The sequence below is a fragment of the Cavia porcellus genome, unplaced genomic scaffold (genome assembly GCF_034190915.1).
Source record: "Cavia porcellus strain 051 isolate PalLab524CR breed Dunkin Hartley unplaced genomic scaffold, mCavPor4.1 scaffold_5, whole genome shotgun sequence".
Classification (NCBI taxonomy): Eukaryota; Metazoa; Chordata; class Mammalia; order Rodentia; family Caviidae; genus Cavia; species Cavia porcellus.
The window spans coordinates 88,638,467-88,653,970 of record NW_026947488.1 but is presented as its reverse complement, the minus strand read 5'-3'; the positions used below and the strand labels follow the sequence as shown (position 1 = coordinate 88,653,970).

At 33.0% G+C, this 15,504-nt stretch overlaps 1 pseudogene; it reads left to right on the top strand.

The window, feature by feature from the left end:
* The first annotated feature begins 912 nt into the window (after window positions 1-912).
* LOC100734381 (cyclin-dependent kinase 1-like) lies at window positions 913-1,833 on the top strand (annotated as a pseudogene).
* Window positions 1,834-15,504: the final 13,671 nt, after the last annotated feature.

Genomic DNA, 15,504 nt, shown 5'->3' with positions numbered 1-15,504 from the left:
TCACTGCCAGGTTAATTAAATCCTAATCAATTTATTATACTATATAATATAATTATCTGTAAAGTATATTAATAAAGAACTAGAATATCTTAAAATGCAAAACTATTAATTTCTAATTCTGGATGAAGAAGAAAATTTGAATATATTGAGTAATTAAAATTTGAAATAAATAGAGCATTCCATCATAACAGAATAATATATCTATGCTTTATGTTAAAATTGCAATTAAATAAAACAGTTAAAATTTAAATATTGGAAGCTATAAGATAGCAAAAGAGAACATGATGTTATATGCTTATGTAAAAACACATAAATGAATGTTTTGCAAAGTAATGTGCATTTATAGCTGTAAAGATAGCAAGCACTAGTACAGGGTCAGGGAAAGCTTACAAAACTGCAACATTAAAAAAGGAACAACAATCTACTTAAAGTTTGAAAAGGATATGAAGCTACAGTTCATAGAAAATTATATTAATGTGACTAATGTCAGAGGGAAAGAAGCAGAACATAATTCATAATTATGGGATTTAGATTTTGTGACATGAATATCAATCAAACATAGTAGACACTACATGGTATTGTACAAGCAGATATTCTCCTTTTTAAATGGAGGTGCAAATTTTTTGAACAACAAAGAACTTAGATATTACCTCAAAAGTAAATTAAGCATAATTTTAAAACAGCTTAATTCTTAACAAGAATTGATTATACATGTATTTTAAAGTTACAAAAATATTTAATGTTGAAGCATATTTAATAATATCACTTTTTCTAATGTCAGATGATTGACTTCACAGACATAAATACATTATGAAAATTGGGCACTTGACTTCAAAGGCTGGCATTGGGAGGTCCTGTGAGGAGAGACACAGGTGGGGTCACTTGAGGATCTATCATACCTGTTGAATAAGCATGGAAGACTACACCAAAATAGAGAAAATTGGAGAAGGTACTTACAGAGTTGCATATAAGGGTAGGCACAAAACTACAGGTCAAGTGGTAGTCATGAAGAAAATCAGACTAGAAAGTTCAGAGGAAGGATTCCTAGTACTGCAATTTGGGAAATTTCTCTATGAAAAGAACTTTGTCATCCAAATATAGTCAATCTTCAAGATGTGCTTATGCAAGATTCCAGGTAATATCTCATTTTTTAATTCCTTTCTATGGATCTCAAGAAATACTTGGATTCTATTATTCCTGGGTGGTTCATGGATTCATCACTTGTTAAGAGTTATTTGTACCAGATCATTTAGGGTACTGTATTTTGTCACTCTAGAAAAAATTAAAACCTCAAAATCTGTTGCTTGATGACAAAGGAACAATTAACTGGCTGACTTTGGCCTTGCTAGAGTTCTTGGGATACCTATTAGAGCATATACACATGAGGCAGTAACACTCTGGTATAGATCTCCAGAAATATTGCTGCAATCAGCTGGTTACTCCACTCCAGTAGACATTTGTTGTACAGGCACCATTTTTGCTGAACTGACAACTGAGAAACCACTTTTTCATGGAGATTCAGAAATTTATCAGCTCTTCAGGATTTTCAGAGTTTTAGGTACTCCCAATAATGAAGTATGGCCAGAAGTGGAATCTTAACAGACCTATAAGAATAAATTTTCCAAGTGGAAACTAGGAAACCTAGCATCCCATGTCAAAAACTTGGATAAAAATGGCCTGGATTTGCTCTCAAAAATGTTATTCTATGATCAGGCAAAATGAATTTCTGGCAAAATGGCACTAAATCATCCATATTTTGATGATTTGAATAATCAGATTAAGAGGTTGTATGTTTGTGGCAAAGAAGTTTCCACACATTATAATTCAGGATGAATAGTTGTATTTTTTATTGTTGATTCTATTTTTGTTGTCTACATTTTCTTCTTTGCTGTAAAACTGAAACTGGACTTCACTTTCTAATTTCAAAAGTATAATTTAAACATGAAAATGTTGCTCTATATAAATTTAAATATAATTCTGCATATGTGTGTAGATCTCACTATGACAATTGTTTGTTACTACAATAAAAGTATAAATCTAAAAAAAGGGATGATCAAATATAGTTCTTATGATAACTATTCAGGCACTAAAAAAATGGTAACTCTTTAATCCTCCATAATTAACCAGAATAATATCAAACATGTAGAACTGAATGTTTTAAAAGAAAAACACTGGATGAATTAAGGTTACCTGAATTACCCTAAAAAAGTGTGTTCACTCAGTATTGGAAGTTCAGAGAGCTCTGGTTAGCAATGCGAGTGCTGAGGTTTTATAGATGAGACCAGTAGTGAGCTGCAGATTTGGTCGCCTGGCTGTAGGTGGGATAAGCCATGACTGGGTGTGGAGTGATGAAGCGTGTGCCTTGTTAAGCATGGTGTGCTGTTTTTGGCTATGACCAAGAGCTGTGGTAGACATAGAGATGATTGTTCTGAAAAGGCAATAAACTTTGTATGTTCAATTCCTTTCCTGCCTCTGTGGTAAAAATTTGCTCCTCTGGTTTGTTCTTCAGCTGGCCCAGAGGAAAGATGGGCAAACCTTGCCTTAAATTAGTGCCCCACTGCTTGGCCCTTTTGTTGGTCCTTGGCTTTTCCTCCCTCTGGCACTCAGTGAAGACAACAATGATTCAATTGAAAGTCACCACAGAAACAATCTTGAAAAGTTGAAGGGAAGGCTTGGGTGGAAAATATCTTACTTTATATTCCAATATAAGTATTAGGAAAATCTTGATTGGTAAAGTTAACATGACTGTAAAAGACTTTGCCTCACATTTTCCTAGATAATCTGGGTAATTACTAACATTGTGGTCATCATCAAAAAGATGCAATAATGAATTTTGATAAGGTGAACGATAACCAGTGTTCACAGTGGGTGCAACAGTGAACACTGACCTGTAGCAAGTCATTGAACACATGATACAGGGAACTTCTGATGTTTGAAATGCTGTTTTGTTAATGGTGCTGCAACATTTGTTTTCACAGCTGAAAAATAAAAATTCTCTGAGAATGTCTACTGGCCTTTAGAGGACACCAATAAGTAGTTCTTAGCCCTCCCTGAACATGAAGAAATAGAGCTTAGACTCTTGCTATGCACTATTTGACAAAAATCAAATACACAATTTTCTCTTTAATCAACACTCTAACTCTTCATTAAAAAAAATCACTGTCACTTCCTGTGGAGCAATAATTTTGAAGTATTTCAAAATATATTTAATGAAAATAAATTCACTATTATTCCATATTTCATAAGATGACACTGATGAGAGGAATAGGATAGACAGTAGAATAAAAATAGCAAACATGCTTGAAACATTGATTGGGACATTTATTTTTTTGTGTATGTAATTTTAGCTATTCAAAAATAAGTCATATATTTTCAAAAATAAATGCTTAGAAAAATAATTTGGCTATATAATAATATATAAACATTTGGAAAAAATCGTGATCCTTATTGATGTTGATAATTTTATGAAAAAATTTAAAGTTGCCTCAAGAAAAAATGATAATAATTTAACATACTAGAAAACAAAAAATGGAGCACTGCTTAAATCCCGCACACTCTTCCCTCCAGAAATAGTGTATATATTTGATGTTTGTACAATTAGTTTTGCATTTATCTGTCAATCTATAATCATTTTATTAAAATATTTTGATCAATAGAAAAGGTACCCACTCATATGTTAAAATTTATAACATGATATAATACAAAAAGGAAAAACATATAACAATCTATACACCTACCATGAATACTGAGGAAAGAGAGTAGACTTACAAAAAGAACATTCAATGATGCAAAACAGTTCAATAACGGATATCTGATGGACAGTAGTTCATGACTGCCACAGCAAAAAAGGATGAAAGAAATGATTACTCAGAGTCAATGTCCAATCCATATCCAGGAGGGCTCAATTGTCTGCCTTTAACTGAACTCTCCAGCCTGAGAAAATCTCAAATGACAGACTTGACCTGCTGCCTCTGAGGCTTTTTACTGATAGAACCAGAGCAGGCAGGGACTCCTGTCAGGACAGGGGAAGGACAGGAAAAGGTCAAGATGGTCTGTTAAATGACTGACCTTACAACCAATCTAAGCGATAAACTGGAGCATGGGGAGGACAGGGGCCATTCAGTTCTTTTTTTTTTTTTTTTTTTTTTTTTTTTTTTTTTTTGTCTTTTTCGTTTTTATCGGTACCTGGGATCAACTCACGACTGCCTGCTTGTAAGGCAGGTGCTTATGCCGCTGAGCTAAATCCCCAGCCCCTTTGCCATTCAGTTCTTTAGGCATTATGTTTTCCTCTTACTTGAACCTGATAGGCAATCTTTTTTATATATAATAAAGTTATTAGTACAATGTAGATATGCATAATGATCACATTTATGCCAGAGAATGTGTACCCGTACAAAATATATCTTAGTTCCTCTTTTCCCTTCCCATTGCCCTCCCCTGTCTTCCAGCCTGTTTCCCCTCATTAACAGTTTTGTTTCCTTTTATATTTTTTTCCTCATTTTTTTCTTTTCCCTTCCACCTCCCTTCTCTTATCCTCTGAACAATTACTACCTATTTCACAACATATATTATATGTTTTGGTTTTTATTTACATTTTCAGTTTTTTACACCAGAAAGACAATTTTTAATCCCAGATGCAATCTGGGGAGACTTGGCATGTGCTCCAAACTTCTGTTATCTCTACATCCTTCTCATGCACACCCCTGGCCAACACCCCCCCCCCCCGCAGTTACTAGTGTAGCAAAAAGGTCATATAATGAATTTGGGCATAACAGAACATATGAAAGTGCTAAGCAACTTTTATTTGTATTCTATTATGTCAAATGTTTAGAATTAGTGTAAAGATATTTAAAAACAGTATTATATAATGGTAACTTTTATTTTCAATTGTATGCTTAACAATATCTGTTTATATAATATGAATATCTGATGAATAAAGTACGCATCACAAATATATATGCAATAGATATTAGACAGAAAAACAGAAAAACAGAAAATTAACCATTCTATAAACACAGTTTTAATTGTTATTATTTTATTATTTTAACATTTATCCATTGTAGAATGTGAGTTTTTTTACTGGTCATGGTGATAAAATCTAAAGTCCTACTTTAATTTTATCCTAGAGAACTTATGTTTAAAAGACAATAAATTTTGTACTCGATTATGATAATTTTAAAAAGATATAGCAAATTGTTGTTTTTTTCAAATTATTGTTTTCAACTTGATGATATTTTATATTCCTCAAGACAGAAAGCATGAAGCATGATTATGTAAATACATTTCCATACGAGAAAAACACGACTGTTAAGTACTGCCTTTACAGTCTCACCTAGTCTACCAGAATCTCATTTTTGTGTGTGTCTGAAATGACCATCACAATATTTCACATAACTGAGATGGAATGATTAGTAAAAATAACAAAGCTAAGTTCTTTAAACCAAACAAATATTCAAAAAAATGTATCATAGCTGATATTAAGATTATTTTATGGTAAAAATATATATTACTACTATAAATTGAGTTTATTTAAAGATGATGTCTGCAAAGTAAGCAGTTTAGTAAGAAAACTTTACTTTGTTTCATTGTAACTACTTGATCATTCCTTCAGAGAGACCAAGCTAGGGTCATGTAAGATTTTAATTTTATACCCTGTGTTGCACAAAGAATTCCTCCCAATTTTTTTTCTTTTTTCCACAAAAGGTAAATACCAAGTACTGAGACTGTAATCACATCAGAACAAATTTAATCCTCAACTAAAAATGATGAGAAATCAGAACAACACTATGGATGATGTAAGAAAAATAAAAATGACAGCCACAGGGAGACTGGGTGACCAGAGGTGACTGTCCCTGCACCAAATGTATTTACATAATCATGCTTCATGCTTTCTGTCTTGAGGAATATAAAATATCATCAAGTTGAAAACAATAATTTGAAAAAAACAACAATTTGCTTAAACAGGAGTTTAAGATCATTGCTCCCACCAGCAAAGGAACTTCACAGCTTTCTGCCACACTCAACTGGCTCAGCAGGTCTTGGGCCTGCATGCTCCAACTTCCCAGATTCCTGCTGTGCTCTGCCAGCTCAGGGGATCTTGGGCCTGCCTGTGTTCTAAATTCTGGAAACTAGGCAGCCAGAGATGAGTGTCCTCACATCATCCCGATCCCTGGGATTTTAAGATCCTTGCTTCCACCAGCCAAGGTACTTCACAGCTTCCTGCCACACTCAACTGGCTCCTCAGGTATTGGGCCTGCCTGCACTATTCCCAGTGACCCTCTCTCAGTCTGGGGAACTGGACAGCCAGAGTCCCAGGAGCTGAAGGTATAGAAGAGGATTTCCAGCAGGCCCAGGGAAAGACTTGAAATAACACTTCAAACATAGGAATATAGGAAAATGACAAAATGAAAGACCAAAATACAATCTCAAACCTCCAGCCCACCCAGAGAAACCTCAGGAGCTATGAACATAGAAGAAAATATATGCCATACACCTGAAATGCCTGAAACAATAGCAAATGAAATAAAGAAGCAACTCTGGGAAGCTTTAAAGGAATTCAAGCTAGAAATAATCTCCCAGGCAAAAGGAGAAATGATAAAAGAAATGCAAGAGATGCTGCGCATATCCAAAGAAGACACAGTTTTAAAAGTAAGGGACAAAACAAAAAGATAGAATACCTGGATGAACACTATAAGAAATAAACAGAATGCATGAAGCAGATTCACAGAGATATACAAGACATCAAAAATTCCACCGGAAGTTGTCAAAGCCGACAAAAAGTGAAGATAGAATTTTAGACTTCAAAGACAAGATTGCAGCTAGTGAAAAAGAAAGGGAAGATCATTTAAAAATAACAAGGAATCGGGAAATAACATTTCTAATGCTGCAAGATGATGCAAAGAAAAACAACAGAAGATTAATAGGGATAAATGAAAAAGATGAGGACAATATAAAGGATGTCAAGAGGATATTGAGAGAAATAATAGTAGAAAATTTCCCAAACATGAGAATGGAAACTGACATCAGGGTCAGTGAAGCATATAGAACTCAAAATAGCCATAACCAAAATTAAATTACACCCAGACATGTAATAATCACCATCCCAGAAATCCAACATAAGAATAGAATGTTAAAAGCTGTCAGAGAGAAAAGACAGATTGCTTATAAAGGAAAAGCTATCAGAATTACAGCAGACTTCTCAGCACAAACAATAAAGTAAAAAAGAGCATAGAATGAAGTATTTAAGATCCTAAAGGAAAAAGATTTCCAACCTAGACTGATGTACCCTGCAAAACTGTCGTTCAAAATGGATGGAGAAATAAGATACTTCCATGACAAAGAACAGCTCAAGAACTTCATGATCACCAAGCCAACCCTGCAAAGAATACTGAAAGACAGTGTAGATACACTTAGGAAAAAACTACTAAGCAAAGCAGACAATTAAACAGAATGGAAAGATAAAGATGCAACAGCAGAAAGATAACAAGTCAACAATAAAATAATATACAAAAGTTATAACCATTAATGTAAATTGTCTCAATTCACCAATTAAAAGAAACAGGCTGGCAGAATGGATCAAGAAACAACATCCAACCATATGCTGTCTACAGGAAACCCATCTAACCCAAAAGGATGCTCACAGACCAAAGATGGAAAACAATATTTCATGCAACAGGAACACCCCCCAAAATACAAAGGTAGCTATTCTGCTTTCAGACAATGTGAACTTTAAACCACTAGTGATCAGAAGAGATAAAGAAGGTGATTACATACTGGTTAGGGGAAAACTTCAAGAGGAAGAGATAACAATCTTAAATATATATGCACCAAATTCCAGAGCACCCAGTTACATAAAGCAAGTATTAGTAGAAATGAAAAACCAAATTAGCAATAACACAATTATAACAGGAGACCTTAACACACCATTTACACTAAGGAACAGATCAACCAGACAGAAAATCAGTGAAGAAATAACATAACTGAATAACACCTGTGAAGAAATGGATTTGATAGACATATACAGAGTGTTCAATGCAATAGCATCAGAATATACATGCAGCAGTACACAGGACAATCTCTAACATAGAGCATATTACTAGCCCACAGAACATATTAAAATAAATGCAAAATAGTTGAAATTATCCCATGCATATTATAAGATCATAGTGCCATGAAACTAGAAATTAATGATAAAAGAATCTGCAAAAATCCCACAAGCACATAGAAATTGAATAACACACTCATGAGTGGATCACAGGGGAAATTAAACAAGACCTACAGGCAAATGAAAATACAAGTACAACTTACTGGAATCTGTGGGATACTATGAAAGCTGTCTTCAGAGGAAAATTTATTGCACTGAGTTCCCACATCAGGGGACCAGAACGAATACAAATAAATAAATTAATGCCACGCCTCAAACATGTAGGAAAAGAAGAGGATAATAAAGCCGAAATCCAAAAGAAGGGAGGAAATTATAAAAATCAATGCAGAAATCAATGCAATAGAGATTAAGAAAATAATCCAAAGAAGCAATGAATCAACAAGTTGGTTCTTTGAAAGAATAAATAAAATTGATAAGCCCCTATCCATCCTTACTTTAAAAAGGAAAGAAAAGAGCAAATTCATGCAATAAAGAATGAAAAAGGTGAAATCACTAAAGATTCTGTAGAAATACAGATCATCAACACCTATTTTGAAAACCTCTATTCTCATAGGTTTGATAACAGAAGAAATAGAAAGATTCCTAGAAACATATGAAGTACCAAAGCTATGTCAAGAGGATATAAAATTGCTGAATAACACAATTTCTATTAATGAAGTTTAAAATGTAATTAAGTCCTTGAATAACACAATTTCTATTAATGAAGTTTAAAATGTAATTAAGTCCTTATCTATAAACAAGAGCCCAGGGCCAGACAGATTCACTGCGGAATTCTACAAGATATAAAAAGAAGACTTAATGCCAACACTCCTCAAACTCTTCAGTGAAATTGAAAGGGAAGCAATCCTTCCTAAGCCATTCCTGAAAGCAAATATTTCTCTAGTACAAAAAATTGAGAAAGACTCAACTAAAAACAAACTACAGACCAATCTCCCTAATGAACACAGATGCAAAAATCCTCAATAAAATATTGGAAAATAGGATGCAGCAAATCATCAAGATGGTTATACACAATGACAATTTTGGATTCATCCCAAGCATTCAAGTATTTTTCAACATATGTAAATCAATAAATGTAATCCACCATATCAATAAAGCCAAAAGGAAGAATCACATGATCATTTCTATAGATATAGAAAAAGCTTTTGATAAGGTCCAACATTCATTCATGAAAAGAACCTTACATAAAATTGGAATAGATGCTCTTTACCTCAATATGACCAATCAATAGCCAGTATCATACTAAAGGGCAAAAAAACTGAAGGCCTTTTCCTTAGAATTAGGCACAAGACAAAGATGTCCCTTATCACTGCTCCTATTTAATATAGCACTAGAAATACTAGCCAGAGCTGTTATACAAGAGAGAGAAATAAAAGGGATAAAGATAGAAAAAGAGGAAGTTAAATTATCATTATTTGGAAATGACATGATACTCTACATAGAAGATGCCCAAAACTCCATGAAAGACTCTTAGATATAATAAATTCAGCAGTGCATCTGGATACAAAATCAATACTCAAAAATCAATAGCATTCCTATACACTAACAACAAAATCACAGATCGAAAAATAAGAGAAGCCTCACCCTTCACACTAGCAACCAAAAAAAAAAAAAAAAATGAAATATTTAGGAATTATTCTCACAAAAGAAGTGAAAGATCTATGTAGGGAAAATTATAATATCATGAAAAAAGAAATGCAAGATGATTTCTGAAAATGAAAAGACATCCCTTGCTCATGAATAGGAAGAATAAATATTGTAAAAATGGTCATTCTCCCAAAACTGATATACAGAATCAATGCAACCCCAATAAAAACACAATCAACATACCTCATAGATCTAGAGAAATTACTCCTAAAATTCATCTGGAAAGAGAAGGGACCTAGAATAACAAAGACAGTTCTAATCAGCAAAAGCAAGGCAGGAGACATCACAGTCATTGAATTGAAGTTATACTACCAAGCAACTGTAGTAAAATCAACATGGTACTGGAATAAAAACAGGGTTGAAGATCAATGGACTAGATTAGAAGATACAAGCACAACTACAAGCACACTCAACCACCTTATCTTTGATAAAGGGGCCAAGCATGTTCCTTGGAAGAACGACAATCTCTTTATTAATAAATGGTGCTAGAAAAACTGGCTCTCTATATGCTGAAAACTAAAACAAGACCCATACCTATCATCATGTACTAAATTAAAATCTAAATGTATCAAATATCTGAATATTAAAACAGAAACAGTAAATCTACTGGAAGACACATTAGGTAAAAACCTTGAAGACACAGGGGTAGGTGGAGAATTCACGAACAGGAATCAAACTACATGGGAAATACTTCCCAGAATCAATAACTAGGATCACATCTTATTAAAAAGTTTCTGCACATCAAAAGAAATCTCCAGCATAGTGAAAAGAAAACCCACAAACTTGAAAAAATATCTTAGTGAAATGTTCCTCAGAGAAAGGACTTCTGTCTAAAATATAAAAAGAATTAAAAAAATCAGATCCCCAAAATTCAAAGATCCAATTCAAAAATGGGCATCTGAGATAAACACACAATTCTCAGATGAAAAAATACAAATTGCAAATAAATACAAAAAAAAAATGTTCGTCATCATAGTCATTAAAGAAATGCAAATTAAAACCACACTGAGATACCATCTCACTCCTGAAAGAATGGCCAGGATCAAGAAAACCAACAACAACAAATGCTGGAGAGGCTGTGGGGAAAAGGAACTTTCCTGCACTAATGGTGGGAGTGTAGACTGGTACAGCCATTTGTGGAGGTCAGTCTGGAGATTTCTCAAAAAGGTGGGATTTGAAGTCCCATTTGTTTCAGCTATTCCACTTCTAGGCATATTCCCAGAAGAACTGAAATCACACCACACTGATGTATGTGCACCCATGTTTATACCAGCACAATTTGTAATAGCCAATTTTTTGAAACAGCCTATGTATCCATCAATTGAGGAATGGATAAAAAAGATGTGGTATTTTTATACATTGGAGTACTACTCAGCTATAAACAATGATCACATTGAAATGTTTATAAATAAATGGGCACTGCTTAAGACCATACTCATTAGTGAAATAAATCAAACTCACATGTATAAATACCAAATAGTTTCTCTAATGTAAGAAACAGTAAGAATACATAAAAGTATGTGGTAATCGTGATTCCCCATTATATTGCTTTGAAGCCTTATTATGTTTTCAAGCGTTAGTTGGAATGGCTGTATTCTGGGTTATTTGATTTTATTGTCTATGATGGTATGAACAGCTATTTTGAAGACATTATAATAGCTAGTGCTGACTTAATATCATCTTGTTTTGAAATCTCACCAAGTTTTTGTTCTTCAGTCTCCTTCAGTTTTATCATATTGTATTTTATTGGATTTTATTATATGTGATAGTATAAACAAAAAATTTTTATGGACGAGATAATATAGAAACCATTGTTCGTTTTCTGTTAGTTGGTTCTTAGTACCCTGTAATAGTTTCATTGTCTTGAATGGTTTTACACTGTCTTGTTATGTTTGATACTATCGTGCACGAAGGTGTACTTAAATATTTCAGGAAAGAGACACTCTGGTAGCTACTGTTATGTCAGGTTGTCTTGTGATGAAATAATATGTTGCTTAAATTGTTCTGTTCTGACTTGCTTTGTTTTGTCCTCTTTTATTTTAATTTTTTAAAATAACAAATGAAAAAATGACAGCCACAACTTACTCTATAAATGTTCTAACTTTTTAAATAATAATCTTAATGTTGAAGCATGTATTAATTATAAGTAGTACATTGTTTACTGATATGAATATAAAACATCAGTGTTAAAACTCAAATCTGTAAAATATTAAAAATTAAAGAAAACTCAAAATATGTAATGTACAATGCCATTATTCAGCATTTCTTTGTTTAGAAATATGATTTTTTTTTGCTCAAAGATGTGCCTGTTTTATTTTACTTTAATTTGTTTATGAATAATAATTCTGTTCTTCTGTAATTGCTCAAAGATGAAGAGTCCTTTTAGTGTAACTTTGTGTACTAGGAATTGATCCTAGGGTCTTCTCAATGTGCCACTTTATTTTATTTAATTTGTTTTTTAATTTACTTTTTGGCTTCACTTTTCGTTTTTGAGACAGGGTCTCTTAACCACAAAATAGACTGGACTTCAACTAATTCTAATAATCTTATCAGTTTAAAATAGATAATAATTAACATCAATATTATCCCTGGTTCCTTTTATAAATTTCTAAGATACCATAACATTTTTTGAAGAAAATAATGACTTTTGATTTTGGAAATATGACTCATTCTGCAATTCATTCAATAGCCATGAAAAAGTCAACACGGAAGCTATTTAATTATATAAACAGATTGCTTGGTGGTAATTTCTTTCTGTCCCTAGGAAAGAAATATTGGTTCTGATAATTCAAAATTCTGGTGATTTTATTGGTGCTGTATTATTGAATATTTTATCTTTTTGACACAGGATATGGAAAGTAAGGCTAGCCAACTTACTTGAAATTAAAATGTTTGGAAAATTGAGAACCAATGAGCAGATTTTGTACTATTTTATCCACTTCCTAAAATATTAAGAACATTAGCATACAATGCAATACAATACAATGCAACAAAAACTCATATAGAAGACAGATTAAAAAGAAATAAATGTAGTGAACCAGCTGGAATACATGAAAATGATCTATTGGATGTTCCTTTGAAAACACGCATACATTTCTTTAAAAAATTTACTTGAACAAGTGCAATAAACAGTCAACTATATTTTGATCATTTCAAACTGTGTAGGGAAAAGAAACAGTGCAGTTTAGAACACATTTTTATATAGTGTTAGCCTTTGAAATTTTGGTACTATACTCCACTGTGCTGATTCAAAATTTTACACATTAAGATAGTCATACTATTTCAGAGATGACACATGTAACAAATCTCATTGGCTATCACCAATTTGAAAATTACCTCTCTCAGTACCTCTGCTTGCATCTCATCATTAATTTTATCACCTCCACCGCAAGCCCACAATTATATTTCTATATTCAAATAGGTACCAAATCCTCTCTCTCATACATCCACTGCTCTACACCTTTACATCTGATATTAAATACAGGGCACTGTGACCTCAGATTATCAAAAGAACTTTTGTATCACACTTTTAATCTATGTCTTCCTTTCTAGTAAAGTTATGTCCAATTAATTCTCCACATTGTTTTAAACTATTCTTTCAATATTAATGTGATAATATAACTACTGCTACACTCTTTTAAGTAATTACTATCAGAAATAAAAGGGCTTCCTTAAACCTTCATCAACAGGGCAACTTTCTGAACTTCTAAAGCTCTCCTCTTCCTGCAGTCAAAGCTATCAGTAGAAGCTTGTATTGACTCCCCATCATCTGCTTTCTTCTCATTTAATACATCAGTGAATAATATTAACGAGTCTTAAGACAGATTGTTTTTTCTCACACGTATGGGTTTCCTCTTTAATAGAAATGATTTTAACAATTTTATCCATGCAGTCTATGTCTGAAACTAAGTAGAGCCTGATTGGTAACATGTAAATTTTTGTTTGCATTTTGACAAAATTCTTGCTTATATGTTTTCTCATTCCTAAAAGAATTTATTTATATATCATGCTCATAGCTTGAATATCTGAAATTAACCTCTCACTTAAATTTTTCAAAGTATTCTTTTATGTATAAATATTAAATATTTTAAGAATATATTTTAGAATTATCAATATGTTTGGAAATATTGAACTGTTTTCAGTATTTCTAACTATGATCAATTTGTGTGTGTGTGTGTGTGTGTGTGTGTGTGTGTGTGTGTGTGTGTGTTTTTCCTTTTTATCGGTACCAGGGATCGAATTCATGACTGCCTGCTTGCAAGACAGGCGTTTATGCCGCTGAGCTAAATCCCCAGCCCCCTATGATCAATTTTTGAAACTGGTATATGTTGGGAGTTATTGAAACTGGAAATTGAACACCCATATAGGGATCCTGCATGGCTGGGGCCACATAACATCTGAGGACACCTGGCTCCAACTCCAGTTAACTAAATAGAGACTGTAGCTGCAGGCATTTCACCCCTGTAGTGAAATGCAGCATTGAGATCTTCTCATAAAATACTTCTTGTTAACATAATTTGTTACTTGCAAAGACCTTCAACCACTCCCAAGGTCTGTTAAGTTTCCTTTGTTTTCCACTGAAACCCCCTGAATAAATACGGGCGATCCAGAGACATTTCCTGTCTTAACCACCAGAGTCCCAGAAATCTGTGGAGGGTTTTGATCCTTTTGGAGGTCTGAAATCATACCACTTATCTCATTTATTTTAAGCCTCCACCATACACTTGTTTGGGAGATTGGGGATCTAGGCCAGGTCCCCAGTAGGTATATGCATACCTTTAAAAGCTGCAATATTTATAAACTACAAACATTTAGTTGTAATAACTAATTGAATCTTACTTTTTACTTACATGAGATTTGTGCTTATTCTCACTTTCAGTTTTGGTTATTATTTTCAATTGATTTTCCAATGACTGGGTTATATTAATTTGCACTATTAAAGAAGCACACACATCACAATCACACACATTCATTTACTGACAATCCTCACTTTGCACGATGATGAGATACTGCTAAAATGAGAATATAAATTGGCATAATCCTTTTAGTCAGTGTAACCAATTACAATATTTCTATTATTTTCAAACATTTTTGAAAAATATTAAAAGCTATAAGTTGTAAATATATAGGGGAAAGCAAAACTAATAGAGTTAGAACTTACTATAGCATTCTATACATTTGTTCATTGAGAAGCATTTAATTTCCATATTTAAAAAAAAAAACTTACAAGAGATAGTTTTACAATTCTGGACCTCCCTTCCCTGTGCAACTTGTAACATCAAGTATCTTTCCATGCTGTGACAAATTGTCATATTCCATCATAAGTTTAGATCTTTTCAACATTTCCTCTGTTGCACTTTCAATGGCATAAAGTATCTTCAAAGTTTATTACTGCAAATATTTTGCCAATATAAGTTTCTCTGGAACATTTCACATTATTTCCATTGCCTCATCTGTATGAATCTAGTCTATACTGAATTCTTTCAGATGTGCATCTACCTAGTCTGCTAAGCAATGGTAGTATCAACATATCCATGACCAGCTATTTATCATATCATTTTATTTTTGATTTAGATTTCTTCTCTAACATTCTCACTTTTCATCTATTTACAGTATTGTAAATTTATGTCAATCCTCTCTTTTGATTTAGCTTTATAAAATACTTCATAGATGTGTTACTAGAAATAAAGGAT